General features: G+C 34.9%; 1 protein-coding gene and 1 long non-coding RNA gene across 15 annotated transcripts in view; one reads left to right on the forward strand and one right to left on the reverse strand.

Moving 5' to 3' along the window:
- SOX5 (SRY-box transcription factor 5) overlaps positions 1 to 25,524 on the reverse strand; it is a 931,123-nt gene that overhangs the window by 713,224 nt on the left and 192,375 nt on the right. The window lies entirely within an intron of this gene.
- LOC130680716 (uncharacterized) lies at positions 30 to 12,319 on the forward strand. The gene is made up of 3 exons (XR_008993783.1): positions 30 to 6,827; positions 7,067 to 8,931; positions 8,971 to 12,319. It is a non-coding gene; the product is annotated as an uncharacterized LOC130680716 (long non-coding RNA).

Here is a 25,524-nt window from a genome sequence, read left to right on the forward strand (position 1 = left end):
TCCCTTGTGTTAGTACGTCCATACCTGCCACCCCCCATGAAGGCTGGAATTTTTATCTACCTTGTTCATTTATGTACCTAGAAATACCTCAGTACCTAGAAATGTATCTGGAACATAATAGGTACTCAGTACTTATTTGCTGTTGGATGTTAAAACAGCTGCATCCCTCTACTGGCTCTAAGTTCTTGTCTTACTCATTAACGCATCCTCCGTGTCAAGAACAACTCCTGGCTCATAATAAACATTCAATAAATGTTAACTAATTAATAAATTAATGGATTAATGAATTAATGAAACAGTTCACCAAGAACAAAGCTTTAACATAAAAGAATCTCTTTGAAATCAAATAACGCACATTGTCTATTTACCCATCTTCCATTTGTCTCCCCTCTTCACTTCTACAAGGATTTCTCCAATCAACCTTCCTTTCCTTTAACTCATCTTTGGTGTACCTACTAACTAGTTCCAGTGAAGTCACACTTCCATGTCTAGCTCCCTGTGGGGAAACAGCTGCAAAATAGCAGACTTGAGGGAGACTGTTTTCCTGTTTTCTCTTCTTGTTTATACACATCTGTTAAATTTTAAAACTCTTTGCAATTAACATGTAATACTTGCTATTTAATTAAAAGGATGCTAAGTTATAAAGATTGAAACATTAAAAGGCACAAAAGGAAAAAAATACAGAAACTTCAATTCTTTGACAGTACTTTAAGAAAATGTGAGTCTACCATAGTTAGAAGGTTGTTTCCAGATCCTAATAATTTACATTATTATGTTAAAATATATGTGTAGAGACAGCTCTTCTTCAAGGTTCAAATTAATATTTATACAAGTTATGACCAACCTCATACCTCCACTTTCCTGACCTGTTTTTCTATGACTTTAATTACCAGAATCAAGAGTAGAAAAATGAAAATAAAATAGAAAAGTTTCTATTTCAACAATCACAACTCAGCAAATCACTTAGAAAGCTTTACTAATTTCTCCAGTTTCAAAAATGAAGGGTAAAGTCGTTCAGGTAAAGCCCATCCTTGCTACACACCTTTCCAGCATGTGGCCCTCTTTATTGTGAAGGCCTTGGGCACAAATGAAAGTTACAACTTTAAGTCCCACAAAGAAATCTTGAAAGAGCCAAATATCTGTTCATCTAACTCAGCCTTCAGAAAACAGAGGCATGTGACTCTTTTTGAACCTGCCTTCAAAGCTGAGGATTGTCAGCCACGGGCTTCTTTTTCACATCACATGGGGTCCACTGGTGATCAGACACCTGTGAAGCTGCCTGTGTTACCTCGAAAGCTTTTGTAGCCTCTGCAGGCACAGCTATGCTGGGGACAGTCACCTGTGTCACTTGTGGTTGGTAATTACAGAATAAAAGTCACTGGAGTCCTAACATGTGAAGGAAGTGCCAGGAAACAGAATTCTCTCAAGATGACTTTTAAATGACTAGGTTAATCTTCTACTGTATCTTTTCAGGTAAGCAAGGGTGGGGGTGGAGTTAGGGATGAAGTGGGAGAAATAGATGGGTCTTGGCAACAAGTCATCCATCCAACCAAAGGCCAGAGGAATCACCACCTCTGCCACCCATATAAATAACTTTACCTAATGAAATGCATACGTTCATTTGCTTCTCCCTGACATTTAACAACAGACTTGACATTGGCACAATCTATCTGAATGATCTGCCAGGAGAGTACTTTTTCAAAGACTGCCAATTTCCCATACAATTGGCAACATTTTCAGCAATCTTTCAACTCACTCATCAGAAGTGACTGGAATTCCCTATTCTGGCCCTCTAACTTCTGGGTGTAGAAGGCAGAAGGAAGCAGAATATCTGCAGAAATACAAATTAGTGCACAGAAATTCACAAGCTTCAATTCCTCTTAGCATGTACACAGGAATAATGAAATAGAGCTGTGCCAACTATATTTAAATTCCACATGTCATTTCAAAATGTATTTAGAGAGAAATTAAAATTTTTTAAGTTAAAAATAGAGGCTTGCTTTAAAAAGCATTCCTTATTAGGTAGAATAGTCTTCACTTTAAAAAATTTTTTTCTGAAAGCAAAATAGGACTTCCATTTGTACAAATCCCTTCTAATCTGTAAGCAAGAACACTGGTGGTGGCACGAGATAATTTGGTGTTAAGGCAAGATGAAAAAAATGGGAAGCTTTCTTATGAGTTTTAGTTTTTAAAATTATAGTAACCTTTTACCAAGGGGTTAGCATCTCACAATCTCTAATTCTAGAGATACAGTGAACAATTAAACTGTTAAAATAACCAAGATGATCAAGCTCTCTAAAATCACAGAACCTCAATGCATCATGGAGGAACTCCTAAAATGAAAGAAATGGAGAAATGAGCTGAGAGTCTATTTCACTCTAGGACAATAACTGACAGTTATATTTAACAATGAGTGTCAACCATAAAATATGTTCTGTGTATTATTTTAAGAAAGAAATTCGTAACACATTTTAGGAACTTTTCCATCTGAATGGTTTGCATTGAGTGAAAAGATTCAGTTGTCTGAAACATTATTTATTTTGAAGATTTGCAATTTTGAACATAACAAATGTCATCTGTGTAAAGTAAACTTGAACTTTGACTAAGTATTTGTCTAAAATGAAACAGTATAGGCATTATCCCAGTAATAGGAAACAGTTTTCTTAACCCTTGTCAACACTACTGTGATATATATTGAATAATAACCGTTTAAGCATTCTTGGCCTAGTCATTTAAGATCTTCCTTTCCATCTCTTAACTACCTGGCCCCTAAATATCTTGACCTAATATCAGCAAAATACGAAGAGCATTCTTTCCGCTGTTGCTGGGACTACTCCCCTCCAAAATCTTCAACTCCCATACTCTCCTTCTCACAAGTTCCACCTCATGGAATTGTCCATGAAGTTCTCTCTTTCAGTAATGCTGACAATGCCTCTTTGACTTCACCAAGTCATTCAAGGCCTTTTCATCTTCCTTTTCCATCCATCCATCAACACCTCTTGGCTTCAGTTCTTTTTGTTGTCGTTGTAATTCACCACTTAACTGTACTCTTTATTAGCACCGTTGACTCTTTATCCTTGTCTCTTTTCATTCAACAAACCCGAAACTGTCCAAATCAAACAAGGTAAGAGGCATCCCCACCATTTTCTCTTCCTTTATTCCAATTTTTATATACTTTAAATAAAAATAGATCACACCCTCCTTGGAGAGAAAAACATGCATGTAGACATGCAACCATGTTCTATGAGTACAGGCAAAAGTGGTACGTGCAATTTCTAGAAAGGGACATTAACTGAAAGGGAAGAGACATCTTTCTTGTCCTCTTTGTTTTTCTCAATCTGTGAAGTATGACTGGAGCACCTGTGGCCATACTGGATCACGAAGCAAGCTTGGAAATGGCACAGCAATGACACAGAGAAGCCTGCATACTTGAAACCAGGGAGCATCATGTTAGTTCTGGACTGACCACTTCGGGATATTTTGAACAAAGGAATAAACTTTTACCTTGGTTAAGCCTCTGCTATTTTGGCTTGTCCTATTACTGTAAGTTGAATGTAAGCCTCCCTAATTATGCTGACCATCTGCTCTAGTTTTACACTTCTTGATACCTCAGTTTCCACTTGTATAAACTGAGAATAATAATGATACCTAACTCATAAATCTGCTGTGAAAATTAAGGATTTAACAGTGCCTGGTATATAATTAACATTCAAAAATGTTGGTTATTATAATTATCATTAGCCCTACCCAGTCCAAGAAAGTGTAGCTGGGGAAATCTGCAAAACTCTAAGGATTGAGCCTTCCAGTGACAGTAATAACCTTTAATTTGCTTTTAAACCTCCTCACCCATTTCCTTCAATGATTATCAGCATACTAATTCCATTGTCAATCCTTACCCCCTATTAACTAGGCTCCATCTCACCAGATAACACCTTGTACTACAAAATTGAGACCACAGACCTCCACTCCCTCCACAAAGGGTGACCCACCTCTACCCTCCTGTGTTCTCATTCATGCTGCCTCTTTGCCTTCTCTCATTCCTGAAGAGGAGGTGCCTTTTGCTCAAGGCTCACGTCTCTGCCTGGTTCTGTACTCCATACCCCCCCTTTCTTATTTCACCCCTCCCTTGTATATGCAATTTCTGCTTATCTATTGATTCATCCTCCTTTTGACAATAAACACTTTCCAGTTTATATCAATACTAAGCATGAAAATTTATATATCACCCTCACTGGCATATTCTTTTTTTCTCCCTATTTAACTACACATCTGACAAATCAACAGTGTACTCTAAATACCCATCAATAAAGGTATTAATTATTTCTTTGTTTCCAAATCCAATCCTTATACTTGATAACAACCAGTCAAAAAGCTGGGAGTCATATAAACTATACTTCTCTTTTATGCCTTAAAATAAATTCATCATTAAATATTGATTTTACAACTTAAATATCTTTAAAAACCATTCTTCTCTGTCTGTGATGCTATTTTCTTTAAGGCTTCTTCATATCCTACCTGAATCTGTGAAATAACTATTTTCTTCCCTTGAAATCCAGCCTGCCTGTAGCTACCAGAATGATCTTTCAAAGTAATGCTGTGATGTAGTTTCATCCTTCTTTGAAGAAGTTGACCCTTTAAATCCCACCATGCTGTTTTGTTTACTATAGCTTTATAAGATAGCTTAAAGTCAGGATATTTTATACTTCCAGGTTTGTTCTTTTTTCTCAAGATTGCTTTTGCTCTTTGGAATCTTTTATGGATCTACACAAATTGTTTCTTTTTTATTTCTGTAAAAAATGCCATTGGAATTTGGATAGAGATTGCATGGAATCTATAGATGGCTTTAGGTATTAATGACATTTTAAACAATATGATTTTTTCTGATCCATGAACAGGATATTCTGCCATTTATTTGTGTCTTCTTCAATTTCTCTCATTAAAGTCTTACATTTGTCAGTATACAGATCTTTCACCTCCCTGGTTAAATTTATTCGTAAGTATTTTATTGTTTTTGATGTTATTGTGAATGAGATTGCTTTATTTCTTTTTTAGATATTTCATTGCTAGTGTATAGAAATCCAACTGATTCCTATATGTTGGTTTTGTATCCTACAACTTTAATCAACGAATTCCTTGATTAATCATTTTTTGGTGAAATCTTTAGATTTTCTATGTATCAATCATATAATCCACAAAGACAATTCAACTTCATCCATTTTGATTTGGATGCCTGTTATTTATTTTTCTTGCCTGACTGCTCTAGCTAGGACTCTGTTGAGTAGGAGTGATGAGAGTGGGCACCATTGTCTCGTTTCTGACTTTAGAGAGAAAAAAAACATTCAAACTTACACCATTAATTATCATGGTAGCTGTGGGCTTGTCATATATGGCCTTTGTTACACTTCCATATGTTCCTTCTATACCCTATTAGTTTAGAGTTTTTATCATGAAAAACATGTTGTATTTTGTCAAATGCTTTTTCAACATCTATTAAGATGACCATAACTTCTGTCTTTCTATTAATGTAGGGTATCATATGTATTGATTTGCACATGTTGAAGTATCCTTGCATGCCAGGGATGAGTCCCATTTATCATGTTGTATGAATCTTTAAATGTGCTATTTGGTTTGCTTTGTTGGTAGTTTTGCATCTATGTTCATCAGAAATATTAGCCTGCAGTTTTCTTTTCTTGTAGTGTCCTCATCAAGTTATAATGTTAGGGTAATATTGGCCTCATAAAATGCATTTGGAAGTATTCCCTTCTTCTCAGTTTTTTGGAAGAGTTTGAGAAGGATTGGCATTAATTCTTCTTTAAATGTTTGGTATTATTCACGAGAGAAACCATCTGGTCCTGTGCTTTCCTTTCTTGGAAGATTTTTGTTTACTGATTCAATCTTCTTACTCTTTATTGGTCTGTTGAGATTTTCTGTTTATTCGTAATTCAGTCTTGGTAGGTTATATGTTTCTAGGAATTTTTCCATTTCCTCTAGGTTATCCAATTCATAGGCATATAGTTGCTCATAGCATTCATGATCCTTTGCATTTCTGTGGTATCAGTTGTAATGTCTCCTTTTTCATTTCTGACTTAATTTATTTGAGTCTTCTTGGTTTTTCTCAGTCTAGCTAAAAGTTTCTGAATTTTGTTTATATTGTCAAAAAGATCAGCTCATAATTTCATTGATCTTTTCTATTGTTTTTCTGGTCTCTTTCTACTCTGATATTTGCCTTCCTTCTGCTAACTTTGGGCTTGGTTTGTTCTTGTTCTAATTTCTTGAGATATAAAGTTAGGTTGCTTAAGATCTTTTTTTCTTACTGTAGGCATTTATCTCTATAAACTTTCCTCTTAGAAATGCTTATGTTGCACCCCATAAGTTTTGGCATTTTTTTGGCCATTTTCATTTGTTTCAGGATAATTTTTAAATTTCCCTTTTGAATTCTTCTTTGACCCTATGGTTGTTTAGGAGTGTGCTGGTTAATCTCCACATATTTGTGAATTTTCCAGTTTCCTCCAGTTAAATTGATTTCTAATTTCATCACCATTATGGATGGAAAACATACTTGGTATGACTTCAATCTTCTTAAATTTTCTAAGACATTTTTTGGCAGCCCACCATATGATCTCTCCTAGAGAATTTTCTGTGTGCATTTGCAAAGAATGTACACTTGAGAAGAATGTGTATTCTGCTGCGTTGGATTCAATGTTTTGCATATGTCTGTTAGGTACATTAGGTCTAAAGTATAGTTCAAATCCAGTGTTTCCTTATTGATTTTCTGTCTGCATGATCTATACATTGTTGAAAGTTGGGCACTATAGTCTCCTTCTCTTGTACTATTTCTCCCTTCAGATCTGCTAGTGTTTATTTAATATATTTACGTCCTCTAGTGTTGGGTGCATGCATATTCCTAGTTGTTACATTCTCATGATGTTTTGACCTTTATCATTATAAAATGAGCTTGTCTCTTGTAAGAGGTTTGGCTAAAAATCTATTTTGTCCTTTCTTTTGGTTTCTACTCTTATAGTATATTTTTCCATCCCCTCACTTTGACCTTAAAGCTAAAGTTGAGTGTCATGAGGCAGCATATTTTGGGTCTTGTGCTTTTGTTATCCTTCCAGCCACTCTATATTGTTTAATTAGAGAATTTAATATTTATATTTAGAGTAATTATTGATAGGTAAGGACTTATTAATGCCATCTTTTAAATTATTTTCTGACCACTGTATGGTTCCTTTGTTCTTTTCTTCCTCTCTTGCTGCCTCCCTTTGTGAATTGATGGTTTCCTGTAGTGGTATGGTTTGATTCATTTCTCTTTATCTTCTGTCAATCTATGCTTTTGATGTGTGGTTACCATGAGGCTTACATAAATTATCTTATAAATACATCAGTCTATTTTACACTGATAATTCATCTTTGCTCCCTTACAAAAGCTATCCTTTTACTGCCCCTTTCTACGTTTTTAATGTCACAATTTACCTCTTCTTATATTGAGTATTCACTAACATTATTGTAGGCATGTTTATTTTTAATACTTTTGTCCTTTAACCTTTACACTAGAGTTAAGTTGTTAACACACCACATTACAGTATTAATCTGAATTTGACTTTATACTTAACTTTGCCAATGTGTTGTATATTTTCTTATGTTTCCACATTAATAAATAGCATCCTTTCATGTCATTGAAGAACACTTTCAGCATTTTGTAAGGTCTAGTGGTGGTTGACTCCCTCAGCTTTTGTTAATCTGTGAAAGTCTTCATCTCCTCTTTATTCCAAAGGGAAACTTTGCCAGAAGTTTTCTTGGTTGGCCGTTATTTTCTTTCAGCGCTTTGAACGTATCATCCCACTCTCCTGGCCTGTAAGATTTCTGCTGAGAAATACACTGATAGTCTTCTGGGGGTTCCCTTGTAGGTCACAAGCTTCTTCTCTCTTGCTCCTTTTGAGACTCTGTCTTTGATTTTTGACAGTTTTATTATACCGTATCTCAGAGAAGATCTCTTTAAGTTGAGTTTGTTTGGTAACCTACGAATCTTGTGAACATTGATATCCAAATCTCTCTCTAGATTTAGAAAGTTCTTAGCCATTATTTCTTTAAATAAGCTTTCTGCCCCCTTCTCACTCTGTTCTCCTGCTGGAACTCCAGTAATTCACAATTTACCTCTTTTGATAGTATCCAGTAGGTCATATAGGCTTTCTTCACTTTTTTTCAGTCTTTTTGTTGTTATTCTGTTTCAAAGTTCTGTCTTCTAACTCACAGATTCTTTCTTTTGCTTGATGCATTATGCTGTTACACTCTCTATTGCATTTTTCATTTCATATATTGTATTCTTCAACCTCCAGAATTTTTTCATTATTTTAATGATTCTTATTTCTTTGATAAATTTCTCACTTTTTCATGTACTGTTTTCTTAATTTCATTGAATTGTCTGTGTTTTCTTGTAGCTCACTGGGCTGCCTTAAAACAGCCATTTCAAATTCTTTATCAAGTAAAATTTCAGATCTCCATGTCTTCAAGATCAGTTACTATATGGAAATAGAATAATGGAAGGTTTTCATAATTTTTTGTTGTTGTCATGTTCCCATAGTATTTTATGTTCCCTGAAGTTTTGCATTGCTATCTTCACATCTGAAGTAACAGTCACCTCCTCCAGTCTTTACTGATTGCTTTTGGGAAAGAAATACCTTCTTCCACCAGCCATAATTCCTGCTAGGGATTCTGATGCTTTTTCAGACATACTATGGATATGCCTGTTCCATTCTCCTTGTTCCCTCTTACTGTACAATTCTTAATCTTTTATGCCTCTGTTGACCCTGCAATATACCAGGCCAGGTGCTGACAGCTTCCCTTCTGCCTTCTCAAGGATGGTACTAAACCTTAAGTTTGCAGTGTCTTCCTGACCCAAAGGTTTGGGCTAACTTTCTCCTTGTACTCACTGTTTGTATGATATCCAAATCTCTCTCTAGATTTAGAAAGATTTGTATGTCAAAGCTCAGTCTCACTGCTGCCACTAGGATTACACACAGGGCGCTGGCCATAGGGTGGACATTGTTCCAGACAACTTTGAAAGAAGTGGGGGTGAGTCACATGGAGTACTGGGGGTGCCTATGGGCCAGCTGGGGAGACTGCAGGCAACGGATGTGCAGTGGTTCATGGACAGGCTTCTTAATGGAGTCCGTGTCACAGTTAGTAGGATCCACGTCCCTGTAATGTCCTCTGTGTCCCATCTGTTGCTCTCTCAGCTGCTTTCCAACCCCCAATCATGCAGCTCATGATTCAGTGATCCTCTCTGATGTGCTCAAACTTGTAACATTTTTTGCTCCAGTGGTGTGCTAGAATTTCTCCTCTGGAACCTGGACTTCCACAAAGATTCTCTCATCTGTGGAGACTGAATGCAACAGGACTTTCCAAGGGTTCCCAAATAATGGCCAAGAGAGGCTAGAGCCAGTTCATGGGCCACAACTGGGTCCACAGCTGAGACCAAGGTTTTTATGCCTATTACTGCATGCACACAGAGGTGAGGCTCCTTCCAGGCCCCCTGGCATATGGTACTAGATCTCACAGCTCTGACAAAGCACTTTTGCCCATGGATAATGCCAAATTGTTGTTGTTGAGGGGTGGGACATGATAGACAAGGACTGTTCTATTTATCTGTGTTGTTGACATCACTCCTATAGTCATTTGTTTAAATTTCTATTAGATTGCTAACCTTCCAGGCAAGTACAGTCTCCCCTTCACTTTTCCACTTTGCATTCTCAGTGCATATCATAGCAATAAAACTCTGGAATGAACACATATATAGAAAATATTTGGGAAAAAAAACGCAAGTGGTATAAAAGCACCAGAAGTGAAACAGTCACTAATAGACAAGGTTTTCCTTCCTCCAGCCCCCATTTTGACACCTTGGGTTTTCATACAATCAGGTTAAAAATTGTTTTACAAAATGTCTCCTAATTGTTCCAAACAACCTTGATAGAAGTTTTCTCTCTTTATTAATTTTCCTTTATATGTTTTATTTGCAACTCTTTAATCTTGAACCTTTGTTAACTACACCTCACTATTTATGCTTTCAATGATTTCACATTAAGTTGGTTGGTCTTCTTTACCATATTTCTCCAATTTCTATTCTGTAGAGCAAAGTCTCACCTAGTGTGCTTGCCCTTTGTTTTAACTTCCTCCGTGGACAATATCAGCAGATTTAATTTCCTTTGTACAACTAAGCTTAATGAACAACCAGTTCATTATGAAGTCATGAAATTTTTTTCTATGCTCTAATACAGTATTCTTCATTTTCTAATTTTCTACTCAATATACCATCTTACAGGATGTGAGCTTTGCCTTTTTTTTGTGTCTTTGTTGTACTAAGTCATCTACATTTCCTTTCTCTGTCCCTTTGTTATCAGGCTAGTTTGTGTGAGAATGTTAGCTGGAGTTAATGCCATAGCAAGAACTGCCAGACAAATTCACTCCTTGTAAAGACATTTAAAAACTCTGATACTCATATATGATAAATTAGTAACCAATGTCTGTGAATTAATACATTTCTTCATTAATTAATAAAACCCCATGTACTTAAGATGTTGCCACTCCAACTTATGTTTGAACAGAGAAATCAAGTGAGCAATCATACTGATAGAATTCTTACTAGTTATGTTTGCAGGAAATTTGAAGCTTAAATATTAAATAATTGCAATTAAGGAGATCCATGAAATATAATATTGGTATCTTCCCAAAGGTGAACATTATATTTTTTCACACTGAAGTGTTTAAAGGCTTATCATATAAGAACCAAGTAATATAATACAGTTAATCTGCATAATAAGCCTTAAATGTATTTTTTTAAATTTCAGGTCCATGAATATCCATAATCATTTCATATTCATACCATACTAGAGACTATCTTAGTTTTATTATAGTGTTGACTCAACATATTTGAGCAAACAGTTATTTGGGCCATCTAGCTAGTATATAGGAAAAATCAAAATACATAGTTCAAACACATTTAACAAAATACATAATTTTAACATTTCAAGGAAGCATTTTTAGAGTTACCATAAGTAAGACATTTACTGACAACCTGCAGTAGGTTGGGTAAAGAATCTTTCATTTAATTCAACATTGAATTAAAACTGATATTGGGGGAAAAAAAGTTATATTATGTGAATGAACTTCAAAAGGTTCAGAAGTTGGCCCTGATATATTCACATTCTCATCCAAACTGGAAATCTGAAATATTATGTTGAAAATGGCTTAAAACTGTCTTTTTTGAAAGACTACAGGACCTTTATTTTCTCCTTCCCACCAGACTATAAATGCTGGAAGAACAACCTGTCTTATGGCATTTTGGGCACACAATTTCCCTTCCCAGCAATAAATTGGAAGTACAGAGTTTATGTCTGTTGGATTCCCATCTGTCAACTAAACAGCAGTGAGATCAAATCCATCACTCAGTTTCTAAGGCTGTTTATTAGTTATACGCTTGATCCTGGCCTTTTAGGAATCCCATTCATAAGACGGAAAAAATCAAGGTAGTAACCTCTGCCATACTGATGGTAAACTTAAATTACACATACATATGTTTGTTTCTCATTAGTTGTCACACATTATCATATTAGCAAAGTGTACTTTTGTATTTGCTTAAGGTGCTATTTTTGATGTTATTTATGACAAGTTAAAAAGATCACCTCCTGCTAGATTGAGACAGGTATCTAGAAAGAACAAAACTAAACAAGATAACAAAGCCTGTGCTAACTACAATTGCCTAGGAACAATGTTTATTGTAATGAAAGGTATTATGCATGAAGGCGACGGAAACAACGACATCTTTGAAAGAAAAACTGTGCTTGTGCATATGTGCACATACGTGTGTGTGCCCAATTATCCATTCTTTTATAGATTCCTCTATAAGGCTGACCTAAATTTTCTTTCCTGTAAAAACATCTGAAACTGTTATGTTGGTGTTTCAGTGAGCTGATGTTTTCACAGAGATTATACTGAATTGTCTCACGTTTTTTTGTGTGTTATACCTTTGATAACAAGTTAAAAGTGGAATTGGGGGGGGGGAAAGACTACCTGCAAACAAGGAACTCCTGTTAATGAAATTCTGCATTGCATAGTCAACTTTTTGCTTGTCAAAGCAATGAAACCCATACTCACAAAAGGACAGAGTAGGAGTGCAGACTGGGGGCAATTTAGAGCAGTGGTTTCTGTCTTTATAATCTCCCAACGTTATTTCTATCATAATTGCTAGTCATTATTAACTCCAAAGATTCAAACAAATTCACAGTCAAGCCCTGTTCCCCATTCAAACATACACTATGTGTTACTACTGTGTTACTAAGTTGTGTTTTTTTAACCCCATTCAATGTTATAAGGCAGCGCTTCCCAAAGCACAGTCTCTAGTATCAGTATCATCAGGGAACTAGATATGCATATTCACAGATCTCATGTAAACCTACAGATTCAGAAACATTAATATGTTTTAATAAGCTCTCCAATAATTATGCACCATTGTAATAAGGCAACATATCAATTTTTGTAATACAAATCTTTTCATTCAGTCTCAAAAGTTAAGGGAGGTTGTAAAGTAAAACAAACAGGTGAGGAGATATAATTGTAGGAGATATAATTACATATATTATTAAATTAGTTAGAGACAGTAGTGATACAGTAGGGTTAAAAACTCCAGAAGCAAATCATATTAATTTTCTAGCATGTACATTCTAATACTTTATCTGGAACTATAACATACCATTTCTTAATGGTAAAACATACATGAAATAATGAAGATATTTTAAAATATATTAATCTCTTCATATCATAACATGTTTGAAATGTTCATATATTAAAGAGCATGTCTCAAATAATTAAAAGTCACTGCTATATTTTAAGTGTTCATGAGGAAAAGAAAAATGCCCCATCTAATTACTAGCAAGTTTGGCATACTGCATTACAGTTTGAAATATTGGAGAAGTATGAATGGTCTCTTAAAATATTATTGTGGGTATAAAAGGTTGTGTGCCCAGATATAGCTGGTTCTTGTTATTGGGAAATAGTGAAGGGACAGTACCTGCCATGCTGTTTATAATTTTGTTTGTGAAGGGAAGATAAATAAAGTTTACTTAAATTCAGAGGGGTGGAAAAGTAAAAAAAAAGAAAAACATAAAAGGAAAGCAAGTTTCACTGTTCTTAGTTAAGTTTCTGGAGAATAAGTTAGCATAACTTTTTGATAAAGATGCAAAATGAAAAAAAGACTGCAAAATGTGTAGGGAAAACTGTTCAATTAACAGAGAAGAATGCCTCAGTTATTAAATAAATGGAATAAATTATTATGTATAAATAATGAGTGCCATTAGTTAGGTATAGTAAGGATTTTTACCTTTAAAGGAAAGATGATGATCTTAAGACTAGGAGAACACTTAGTTTGAACAGAAGGGGAATGCATAGTTCTTTGCTGTCAGTTGCTCAGATTCTGTGCTTTAAGAAGTAGAAAGAAGGGAAATAATTTTGGACTTGGGTCTTTGATTTCTTCAAATTTTACCCCAAATGTTGTTTTGCTTGAAGTTGGTTTTGAAATATAGCAATTAGAAATTAAGCACTATTCATGATATTAACTCATTAACTCTTTTATTTGGAAAAATCCCAAACATGTTCCTAGTGCTCTACTTTTCTGGATGAAAAATCATGGTTCAAGCATTTCCATTAGTTGCCTTTGCTAGAAGAGATGGATAAATATATTAGGTGTCAAGATAAGCTATCTTCTGTTTCTAGTTATGGTTCTGCAAAGCTTTGTCTCTTATTTGATCTTGAAATTCTTTGTTAGTAACTATGAATGGCAGTTTTCCTATTCAAAACAAAATGCAAGGAAGGACTATTGTACATGGGTAATTGTATAAGTAGTTGTGACATTTATTATTCATTTTTTAACAAAGAAAAGCTTTTGCAATACTGAATTTCATTTATTAGCAGTCCTGAAACTCCACCTGGTTTTAAGACATTATTTAAAAACCCTATATCCTCTTTTACCTGTGACAAATATATAGCACCTTAGTTAAGTCTAGATGGTTAAGCCAAATTACCTAGATAATCTTTTCAAGTAGTTAGTAGTTATGTAGTTAGGCAAGTTGTCTAACTTCTCTGTGCTTCAGTTTCTTTGTTTGTAAAATGGAAATAATAATATCTCTCATATAGGGCTTTTGTGAACTTTCAATGAATTAATACATCTAGAAGACTTAATACAATGCCTACTTCCTGAAAAATATTCCATTTGGCTTAGATATTACTTTTGAAGTGTCTTTAATACCTGGAAACATTATTTCATCTTTTTAAGCCTCATATTTCTCACATCTCACAATGCAAATACTTATTTGCTTCTTTCTCCTTAAAATATAATCCACAAATTAATAAACACTTGAGGTACAAAGGGCGCGCAAAAAAGCTGAATGTAGATATATTGCTGCCCTAAATCAAAGGTAAGATCCCAGTTCTAGCAGTAGTATAATTGTGTAACCTTGGAAAAGTTACTTAATCTCATCACATATCAGTTTTAAAAATTATTTGTAAAAAGGAAGTAGAAAAATAAGTCTTTAAAATAAAGAGTATTAATTGAATTTAATAAAATGTTCTACAAACCAAAATCATTGTTGAGGATAAAAACACAGGCTTTGTGGGCTTATACTATGAACAATGTGCTTTATATCTATAGACATCATGAGTATAATCTTGTAAAGTTTATGTCAGATTTAACTGCCTACTGCCTTTTTTACATAAATCAGTATTGATCATATCTCTGATATGATATTTCAGAGATATCTGAGATAATCACATAAAGAAATCAGAGGGAAGAATCACTGAGACAAGCAGCAGGAAGACCAAGATGGTAGGATATGCAATGAGCTTTGATTCAGAAAAGTTAGGACCCCACCAATAAAACCTCATTGTCTTCCCCTCAATGAAGAGTCTAGCCATCTACAAGTATATGCTAATATATAAAGAACAGGGAGAATGACTATCCTGTGTTTGTAGAGGAAGAAGAGCATGTATGACCATGGAGATAAATTTTAGATAGGATATAAAAAAGGATATTCTCATAATCCAAAAAAATAAGGATTGCTAGATTCCGAAATGGATCCCATGATTACTGAGTGGGGGATCCAGAAAGACGGACAAAGCATCGCCCAACAAAAGCAATAAAATCTTCATCACTGTCTCATTGTGAGGGTTAAATAGGAGGGCAGTTTATATAAGAGAAATAACAGTTACCTATCCATCCAGTGGTAAAGGGTATGTGTCTGTGTGCTATTAAGGGGCTCAGTAGTGGACATGAGCTCTTTGTTATTAAGGCTTGTCAGAGAAATGTTAGGTCAAGCTTCCCAAGTTGAGGCTGAAACTTTATTACAGGCCATTCTAGTCCCAAGAGTCTATAATCCTACATGTTACACCCACCCTCACCTTTATCTCATAATATCTCAGAGTCCCCATTTGATGATGTAACCATGGACAAGTGAATATAAGGCTGTTCACAGAGGGAGTTTAGGAAGAAGACCTGAATTTGAATCTTGGTTCACCATTCATTCATGCTGTAATCAAGGGCAACCTCTTTACCTCTCAGAGCCTGAGTTTCGTCATCTCTAAAACAAGGAATAGAAGTCCTAGGTGGCATTCTAGTGAGAACGAAATAAGGTCACAAACATGAATACCTAATGTAGCACGTAGCACAGAGCGAGTAGCTAGTAAACAGCTGCTTTCCTATGCTTGTTTTCTCCCACAAAAACTGAAGGAAAATCCTACAAAACAGTCATGCCATCCCTTATATATTTAAAGCCATACAACAGTTCTCCTTAACCTGAGCATCTTCAAAGATAAACAGTGTTCAAAGCAATCCATGATGCAGTTTGAAGTTGGAACAAACTTGGTCTGAATTCTTTCCTGACCCTCCATTAAAGAACTGACTACTTCCTCCTCCAGGGCTCACTGTGCCCTTAACGAACTCCCATGACTCTGACATGTTTTTTATTTAATTGCTCTTGTTTATATACGCTGATCTATCCCTGCTAGATGATACACTTCATGAGAAAATAAAGAAAGTCTGGCAACTAGCTGGTGAGTCATAAATATTTCTGGATGAGAGCATGAAGCAGGGCTGCCCTGTTCCCTGCTACAGTCAGTGTGCTCCTGCCACTGGATTTTGCACCACTGTGTCCTCTACCTAGAATGCTCTTCTCTCAGATATTGGCATGACTCCCTCCCTCACCTCTTTCAACTGTTATCTGAAATTTCACTTTCTCAGCAAAGCGTTCCCTAACCACCTTATTTAAAACGCATACACATGTGCATGCACACACACATAGGGCACGCCCAGCCCAGTCTCCCTTTACTCCACCTATGACCGCCCAACCAAGTGCTAATTGTTCATAATTGGTTTTGTCATCATCTGTCCTCCCCCATTGCAGTGTTAACTTCAAGAAGGGAGGGCTTTGCGTTTTTATTTTTTTGTGGGTTTTTTGTCTTTTTTGTTCACTACCTAACATTTCTCACAGTGTCTGGGAATAGTATAGGTGCCCCATAAATATCTGTTGAATGAATAAATGTCACAATGACATAGCATTTGGGACAGGAAAGATGAGTACTTCTGATGAAAAACAATAGACACATTTACAGAAACTTTAAATGTATGTGATGATTAAGCTAAGCCCTTGATATTGCATAACTGCTCAGAACTCATTTTGTATGACTTGATATACTGCAGTTTCAATTTCTTCCTCAATCAGAGAAGTGTTTTTTCTTCTCGTGGGAAACAAGGTAGATTTATCTAGTATGGAGTTGTCTCAACTTTTCCGTATCAATACAGATCAAAGATATTTAAAATATGTCCCTCAAGACAATGTAATACATCCTCTTTGATTTACAGATGAGGAAACTAAGGTCTAAAAGGATGGAGACATCTGAATTTCAGTGTCAGTATTAGAACTCAGCTCTTCTAACCAAACCACAGTATGTCTTTGAACAAATCTATCTTTCCACAAATAATTTATGACTACTAAAACCTGAGCTATCTTCATTGCCTACAGGGTATTTGTGCCATTTAGACTATGTTTAGTGGCTAATGAGCCAATTTATTTCAAGGAGAAGGCAAAGATCTACCCATGATAGCAATTCCTGTTTCCTGAATAAGCCCTCCTCTCAACTTCTGTATTTCAAATACTAACAATGTGTCCACCTGGACTTCTTGGAGAGCTCTGGTTTGCAAGGACAATATATGCTTTGGTTCATCTATGGAACAATCAGCTTAAGGAGTTGTATTCAGATATTATTAATGTTTTCAAACCCACTTCCTATTTTCCTGCTGAAATCCCTGCCAAGCACACACTTCAGCAGACACTAAAATAATTTGGGTAGTTGACATTCAATCCAAATTTTCTATGGAAATCTGCCAGATTTGACATCTGTGAGAAAGTGGGTAATTTTTATTATCCACAGAGAGCAAAAGCTTCATCTCATATTTCTCTACCTCCACACATCTCCCTGTAGTGGAGCTGCTACTCAAATATACACAAAAAGTGGGTAGCAGGGAAAATTATTAACTCTTTCACCCTTGTCAGAATATGGCAAAAGCTTCATTTAAATTAATTTTAAAGGAACACTAGCAATGAATAAAACAAATTTCCGAGGTGTGGGAGATGCAAGCTACCTTTATTTTATCATTACATTCTGCTTAAAAATTATTTAGCTATGTTTTATCTGCTGTTTTAATACAGCTATTTGTCTTTAAAGCCCCCTTCACGTGGTTCAGAACATAAAGCCAAAATTTCAAGTCAATTTTATTTTTGGAATGTTTTAAAACCCTAATATTTGACTCTGCAGTACTGTAGAAGCATGCTTAAAATCAAACAAAAAAATTTCTATTAGCATTACATTTTATTTCCAAAGAGCTGAGACTAAGATATGTATTTAACTCTTAAGGTTTCTCTTATCTCTTTAAAAGAAAAAGATAAACCTAGATATTGTCATGTTCTTACATGTCATATGCTAAAATGCCACCAAGATTTACACTGTAAAGAAAGTCACATCAGTTCACTACAAAGAAACAGGAATTTCCCCACTCACTCTTCCAATCTAGTTGTTCAGTACGACTCAAATCAAGAAATTAAAAATGATTATGGCATCCGGTTCTATGTTGAAAAAGGTTTAGAAGCAGGTCAGGGTAGGAGAAAAAGCATGGTAAATTACTCATTTTACGAAAAGTAGATTTCAAACATTGGTGGCTTGTTCTTAACTTTCAGCACAAGAGAAAATGCTGTTTCAAATACATATTTAAAACCCTAAAGGTAACCACTAATAGAAATATAAATATGTAACTCCCAAATCAGTGAAGAAAACAAAAAAACACACCCTGGGCCCAAAGGACAAGAAAAGAAAAGGAGGTATTAAAAATAGAAACGGTAGATCTAAGACATTGTGACAGGTAAGATTAACACATCAATTACAACAATGAAAAGTTGAATTCCCCCTTGGGGAAAAAAAAATCTGGGTTGGTTTAAGAAACAAATTTAACACCGCTTCCATAAGTGGTATACTTCAAAGAAATGCTCAAGATGAAAGCAAGAAGAGGTAGAACATGCCTACTTTGGGATAGGATCTGGGCCCTCAGGCTGAAGGAGGGCTGCCTTCCAAGAGGTCAGGGAGGGAGAGGCACCCGTCTGCTCGGGATGCATATTTGAGCACAGTCAGGACCTGCCATCTCCTGGGCTCCATCCTGCTTGGGCCTCTTTTACTTCTCTCCATAATAATATGGCCATGACATTTCACCTTGGCCTTCCCTACAGAACAAGCTTCCTAATTCTCAACGAACATAACACCACTCAAACTAAAGGTTCACAAAGGTAGGGATTCTTCTAAGTTTACTTTAAGGTACTACCTTTGGAAACAGTCTGGCCTGTGGCAGACATGATAAGCCTATATATTGAATGAATGAATGGATGAGGAAATAAATGAATATGTCTGTAGAGCACGCTGAGACCTAAACACAAGCTTTTGATTTGATTTATCTCCTCTCTCAAACTTATACTGAAATGAGTAAAAAAGCATTTTCTAAAAGTTACAAACCTAAACAATGAGACGAGGAAGAATGAGAGAGAGAGGCTCAAACATCAAGAGATTTCACCAAGTCTCCGGAAGACGGGATGCACATGGAGGAGTCATGACTGATGAAGCGGCCACATAAGCTAGAACATAAATACACAGCCGAAAAGGAGCTGATCTCACTATCGGAGCTCCAGCACAGGAGATTTTATACCATGGAGAAGTACAAGAGAGACAGAAAACAAATACTCCCAGAAGCTCCTGGGAAGGAACGTTTGTCTCCCCAAGTCCAATAATGCCTCCATGCAAAACAAAATTAAGTTCTTTACTAAACAAACTGTCCAAACTATGATAAAAGAATTACGCCAGCCGGTATGGAAGTCAGCATCCCAGAGTAGTTGCCTCATTGGGCTTTAGCAGTCTTCTCAGGTAATGTGGGCAACTCAACTGCTATTTTTGGCACAGAGTAGCTCTCCACATTTGTAACTAACCATTGAAATGGCTTTTCTACCACCTCATTCTTAAAAATGATGGGCAGCAATGGATTGCCTAATTTCTGAGAAAGGCCTGCAATACAAAAGATAAGAAAACAACAAAATCCCTCTGGAATTTATTAATAAAAAGGGTAAGATTTTTAAAACACTTGATTTAGAATCCACTCATTAGACTCAAGAATATACAGCACCCATAAAGTGGGTTTATGAAAAAAAAATAATTGGAAAAACCAAAAGAACTCTAGGAAATTAAAATACAATTGTTGAAAGAAGAACAAAATTAACAGAAGTGTCTGAAGTAAACAGTGTAAATATTTCCCAGAATACAGATAAACAGAAAGGACCAGAGTATTTGAGAGGAAAGATAAAAGTCTCATAGATGATCAAAACAGAAAGCCAGAGAGCTGGTCAATATCATCTCCAAACAAAAACATAGAGAAAGGCTATTATTCAAGAAAAAATAACAGAAAATTTCCCAGTATACAAGAAGAAGATAAATGTTATGAGTGAAGAAGACCCAAACCTATAATATCAAGGTCAAATTTCAAAATATTGGAGATAAAGAAAAGATCCTAAACACATAAAAGGGTGAGGGAAATATCCTCAAAGTAACAAATTAGCTTGGTATCTGATTTTTTAGCAACACTGCCTTCCAGAAGACAAAAGAACATGACTTCAAAATTTGGAAAGATAATTTCCCATTTGGAATGTAAAATCCAGCTATGCTATTATGACTGACAATTTGGAAAACTAAGAGGGATGTCATAGAGGCAAATGGTAGTGTGCAAAAGAATATAGTGATCATTTGAAATACACACCAGAAATATGCTTCAATGATAATGGAACCTAAGGAGCAGGAATTTCCCCCAAAATTCTCAATGGTGCATTGGTTTTAGCTTATAGAATCTTATAGACAAATCACAGAAGACTTGGTTTGGTGACAGTACAGAAAATAAATGTTGTCAACTTTGATAATATAAAGTTGAGAGAACTAACAGGTTGGGAGGCGGAAGAGACTGAAGAGAGGGAGATTAAAAGACAGGAACAAGAATGTGCTCACCCTATAGAGTGACTAATCAGACAAGCTGTCTGTGTATCATTCATTTAAGAAGAATGCAGATTTCCATTTGTTTGAAGTTCTTTGGAAAGAAAACTTACCAAAATTCAACCAATATAAAGAAAACCCAAAAACATTAAAAACTCTGAAAGACATTGAAAGAGTTACCATATTATGCTTTGGAGTCATATTTTTTTCCACCAACCAATTCTTCCAAACTTTCTAAGAATTAATATATAAAACAGAAAAATGCAGGAAGCTTCTATATTCATAGCACTACAGTAGTTGAATAGAGACATTCAACTGGAAAAAGTCGCCAGCTAAAAAGTACAGAATAAACTGATGATATGCAAACTTAAATAAATTTCTAGTCGGTACTTTCTTGGAATAAAATATTTATGGAAGATCAATATGTAAAACAGACTAATGTCGAAATATTTTGGTCAAAGGAACTGCATAAAAACCACTCATTTATGAATAGAGATGGGCAAAGTCTAAATAAAATGCAGGCAAGCTAAATTTAATGGTATCTTAAAAGATTTACCATCAAACCAAAAAGAAAGATTCACTACTAAGGTTATCTATTAATAAAATAATTTCCTACAACATTACCTATTAATAAAATTATTCACACCAGTATAATCATCTTACTAGAGGACTAAATGGCATTTTAAATGTTAAAAAGTCCATTTGATGTTTAACAAAAAATAAACTCTTAGTAAATTAAAAATAGAAGTATGTAATTCCTTACTATGATAAAGATTACCTGCCCCAATCCAACAGGCAAACAAAAACAGAACACCTAAGAAATATTTCATACCACTAATAAAAATGAATAAACAAGGTTTCCAGCTTTCAGTATTGTTAGGTTTTCTTTTTGGTTATTATTAATATTCCTTTAATAATAATCCCAATAAACATTTATGGATCTAGTAAAAAAAAAAGGGAGAACATTCCTTAATAAGGTTTATTAAGAAGCTATACCAACCAAATGAATAAGTAATAGTACTGGTACAAGAACTGACAACAGATTGATTGAATAAAATAGAATGGAAGCAATTTAATACAATAGTATATCCCTGAAACAAATTATAGTATATTAAATAATTTAATAAAGGTATTACTTAATGAATGGATGAGGAAATATAGCTATTTGGGGAGAAAATTATACTATACACCAAATTAAATACTAAGAAAATAATGGTATTAAATGTTAAAAAATCATTAAAAAGAAAATAAGAAGTATTTGTAAATAGTTACACTTTCTGAATATCAAAGTAAGAGAACTCAAAGAAACAAAATTAAAGATTTCAATGCATAAATGAAAATTTACATTGAGTACATAAAAATAAAAAGGCAGGTTAAAGACTGAAAACATATTTATAACAAATGCAAGGAAAAATTTAATGTATTAGGAGGATTTATAATCATACAGAAAATATATCCCGAGAAAAATAGACAAAGCATATGAATAGAACATTCACAGACTAAGAAATACAAATGGAAATAAACATACAAAATAGACTTAGCTTCACTAAAAATCAGAGAAGTGTCAAATTAAAATTAAGAGGATACCTCATAGTGCCTATCATTTTGCCAAATGTTAATATTAAAATGCTCAATCTTGGCAAGGGGACAGTGAGACAGGCACACAGTTTTACACTGCTGATGGAGAGATACCAAGAACCTGAAGAACAATGTTTTGCCCTTTCATTTATTAATTTCAGTTCTAAGGATCTGTCTTTAGGAAATAATGAAAGATGTAAACAAAGCATTATGCACAAAGATAATTTAGAACAAACGATCTAAATGCCCATCCACAGGAGAATGGTCAAATAAATACTAGTATATCATATAAACTAGAGTAAACTATATCCACAGGATGACAAATCATTAAAAATCTCATTAACTAAGAATATTTAATCTCATGGAAAATTGATCAAAATAAAGTGATAAATGCAATATATATAACACCATATTGACAGTTATGATCCCCTATATGTAAAAGAAATAAGTGATCTGGATGAAAATATTTAAAACAGTGATGCTGAATTTTCTCTGGCTCTTGAGGTAAGAAGGTAATTTTCCTTGTTCATTTTTCTTTATTTCCCATATTGTCTGAAATGTGAAAACAGTTCTTTCATTCTAAAGGATGAACATTATTAACTATCAGGAAAAAAAATAACGAATTGTTAGATCTTAGCTCTTTTGTCTCCAATTCACCCATTCTAATGCTACCAACCACAGGAATGAACTCCTTAGTGTTCTGAAGGAAAAATCCCTCTTTCTACCACCATTAGACTCTTTGAGACCTATCAAATGGGAACCATTACAATGGGCATGCAGCATGTATAGGATCCTTGTAGCTATTTCAGGGATGCGAGTGAAAAAAACAAACATCCCTTGCTTCCTTCCGAAATCATTCTCCATCCACTGTGATCCCAAAATCTCTGTAAGAGAGGGCGTCGCCTTTCATGTCATTGCATTATATCATAATAATAGCCTTTATTGAGCATTTGTAGCATGTGCTAGGCAATGAACAAAGGGCATTACCTAGATTAACTTACTTTATCCTCTCAACAACTATTATTATCCCCATTTTACAGCTGAGGAAACTGAGAACAGGAGGAGGTTAAATTACTTGTTTAGGGTCACTCTGTGAGGAACTGAGACACTGGGGTTCAAACCCAGGCAATTTGTCTCCAAGGCCCAGCTCCTTAACTACTAAACTGTATGGAATATGTTCTTGGAGGAATTAAAATATTTATCCAATTTACATCCAGATGTGAGAAGCTTACCCTTTCGTAGGGGCAGGTTCTGATTGGAAAGAGAATGCAAGTGCTTCGAACAACAGGCAAGTGACACTGGGAAATGTATAGAAAATGTAAATTGTGATCTTGAACATAAACCTCATTATTTCATCCCAATCCTTAACTCCACATACAAAAAGTCTTCACAGTAGGCACATTCTCTGTAGATTCTATTTACAACCATCTGCTTTCATTAGCCAAATTTTCAATATAATTTCAAGGCTTAGGAATTAGAATATCTTATCAAGTATATTTTCAATAGCTGCTGGTTCTACATTAGAAATATTACCTTTTATGGATCCATAAAATTTAAATCTTGGCACTAACATTCAATTGACTACTGCTTCTTAAATTTAGACTTAGAGATAAAATACAGGGACATGATTTTTTATGTCCAAGTTCAGTATAACATTCAGACAATCATTCAAGACAATCATTCTGAGACTTGGGGAGACCGATCAATAACATACGATCCTAGCCACTGAAGAATTCCCACTTAGAGTGTCCACTGAAATGCAAAAGAATCAAATAGGAAGTTACATGAAGATTCAAATACATCATTCAGGTTTGAATATAGTATTCAAACACTTAAGAAATTATCATATGGTGATAATTCTTACTTCCATTAAGTATATATTGTCTAAACCATCTGGCTTTACCACCTAAATATTTTAGTTTGCTTAAAAAAAAAGGAGAAGAATCCTCCTCCCGTATTAAAGCCATAAGAAATAAGAAAAAACTAAAATAACTGAGGAGTATAAGGGAGGGGGACTGAGGCACAGCAGAGAAGTGAATACAATCCTCTTTCATTAACAAGAAAACAAGTTGAGCAGGGAATGAGGATGGGGCCAGATATTTCACAAATGTAAACCTTTGGGCATTTGCCAAGCAAATAAGCCTTGTCAATAGAACTATGTTAGCCAAAATAATTTTTTTGTGTGGAGTTCCCCACCATGTACGCACAAAGTAACTTTAAATTAAGCCCTAATGGGATGCTTACTGAAAGAAAACTTTACAAGCCTGAGATTTCAGGACTCCCTGTGGCAGCTGATGATTTAGATGGCAAGTGGGTAATCACATTACCAGAGCTTAACTGGCACCCAAGCAAGAACCACCCAGTTAGTGTTTCTGGAAAAATCAAGAAGAGCAATGTCTCCAGAGAGAATTTTAAGTTTCCTTTCAGCCCAGGGACATCTGCCCAACATTCCCTTAACTTCCTATAAGCTCCTTAATCAGACATGACTTCCAGTTCACAATTCTCAAATGTATTGACTCCATTATCCAGTCTAGTGGTTTTAAAGATGGGGTTCTCATATTAGCTCTTTTGGGTTTAGTAGATAGATAGATACATATTACTTGAGTTCTTCCAAATGGCATCGCCACAAGACAGTCTTAAAAACGACACTGCCTCTGGAGTAGGGAAGGAAATTGTGTTAATGGGTAAACCTGTAAGGCACTGAAAATTTACTCAATATAGCTTTTAGCAGACAAACTGTAAATATGTCATACAGTATACACTGTATGCAGAATTATCTGGTATTAATAAATGATGCCAGAACTTTGTAGAATCACATGTATTTGGAAGGTAACACAACAAAAAATATTTTATGTAAGACGATGAGTCATATCACCTAGACTAAGATGCACTCTGTGTTACTTTTAAATGTAAAATTAAATGAGTAAAACATTTTAAATCATTCATTTAGAGGTATGTCAAAGATATTTCTTTTCTCTAGTTTTTGAAATGCAAGTATAAGTAATGGAAACTTTATTTTCCTAATTGAATATAAATCCTGTAAAGCCCAGTATCAACTCATTCCCAGTATTCTTTAATACTGGATTTATACAAGCATTCACATGTAGAACACATTTCATTTTATAGCTATTATAAATATTTTACTTTATTGGTGATGTGTTTACCTATTCCAATTATTTTCTCTACTTGATACAAGTTATTTAAAATCCGTAGTGGGTATATATGCTATGATGTGTTAAAATGCTAAAAGGCTAAGATACCTATAAAACAAGACGGGACCCGATGGGCTCACGCTCTGCTCTTCAAGTAAAATTCATTCCATGTAATGTATGG

The sequence above is a fragment of the Manis pentadactyla genome, chromosome 14, assembly GCF_030020395.1.
Source record: "Manis pentadactyla isolate mManPen7 chromosome 14, mManPen7.hap1, whole genome shotgun sequence".
NCBI lineage: Eukaryota > Metazoa > Chordata > Mammalia > Pholidota > Manidae > Manis > Manis pentadactyla.